Below are 1497 nucleotides of genomic sequence, written 5' to 3'. Positions count from 1 at the left end.
TTGTACCCTTACTCCATTCCTGAATATCAACCCATCTCTGACTGCTATATATCTCCTATTCTCATTTCATCCCCTTAGAAATTTTTATATGCAGTACCCTAAAGATGCTGTAAAAGAACTTTTAAAGCTAATAAAAATATTGAAGTTGCAAGGTACAAAATCAACACACAAAAATCACTTGTGTTTCTCCACATTAACAACAATCCCAAAAAATGAAATAAGCAAAGTTCACTTACAATAGCATCAAAAAGATTAAAATACTTAGAAATAACTTTAATAAAGACGTGAAAGCCTTGTATATTGAGAACTACAGGTTCCATCCTCTTCCACTGTCCCGGTGGTTCTCAGTTCCTTCATCTGCCGGAGGAGCGGGAATGCCCAGGTAGGTCAGCCTCACCAAGGCTTTCTGTGCGCCGGGGCCTGCAGGCACCCAGCACTTGTCCTCCCAATGGCAAAAATGCCCAAAAGAAGGTCAACTCAGCCTAATGGAGGGGCTGTGAGGGAAGAGCCCAAGATCTGCCTAGTTGTCAGGTGAACCTGCTCCTGCAAAAGTGGAAACAAAGCCGAAAAAGGCATCAGGAAAGGATAAATCTTCAGACCAAAAAAAGTGAAAAACGAAAAGGAGAAAGCGGGAGCAAAGAGAAAACAGGCCAAAGTTGACAACCAGAAACTACTTGCCTGCTTAAAATGGAGAAACTAAAACAGAGAAGCGTCCAGCTTCTAATGAAGCCAGAGAGAAAGAAACCAGGTCTGATTAAAACTATATACCATGTTTTATCAGTGGTCCTTGTCTCTCTACATGTACAATCCAAAGGAATATTTTAATCAACTATTTTGTAAATGCAAGTTTTTTAATAGCTCTAGAAACATATTTAAGAAGGAGGGAATCCCATCTTCCCATTATATAAGTGTAAGTGCTTTTTATTTAAGAGGTGAAATGGTTCACTGTTAGTTGTTTTTGGGTACAACCAGCAACTAGTGTGGGATATTGAATTATGGGAGGCTTTGACTATCTCAGACGTCAGCTTAATATTCCATAAATGGGGGGTTAATTTTTATATCCTCTAATACAATGCATACACTAACTGGTAATACGGTGTCAGAGTCCTGCATTTAATGTCTTCAACATTTTAAATTACATCTATTCCCATGTTGTTTTTTGTAGAATTGTTTGTTTCCTGAAGTAAACCACTCTTGATTATGGTTCTCCCTGTCAGAATTGTGTTCACTCTGTAACATCTTTTTGGTCATGGTAGTCCTGTTTTCCTCACAACTTTGTCAATGTGCTGTGAAAGATTAAAGTTTTGAGTACATAGTAAGTGTATTAGATTGTGAATTGGTGGGACATATGTGATAACTTATTAACATGTGAACATACTGGGACTTCATAGCCTCTTAAGGAAAATTTGCCTCCAAATTTTAAGTTAGAAAAGCCACTGGAATAACTTTTTAAAAAAATCACAATGCATGGCTTCTTAGATTTTCAGTTTATATCTT

The sequence above is a fragment of the Colobus angolensis genome, unplaced genomic scaffold (genome assembly GCF_000951035.1).
Source record: "Colobus angolensis palliatus isolate OR3802 unplaced genomic scaffold, Cang.pa_1.0 Scaffold90, whole genome shotgun sequence".
In the NCBI taxonomy this organism is placed as follows: Eukaryota; Metazoa; Chordata; class Mammalia; order Primates; family Cercopithecidae; genus Colobus; species Colobus angolensis.
Note: the sequence above shows the minus strand (reverse complement) of the source record.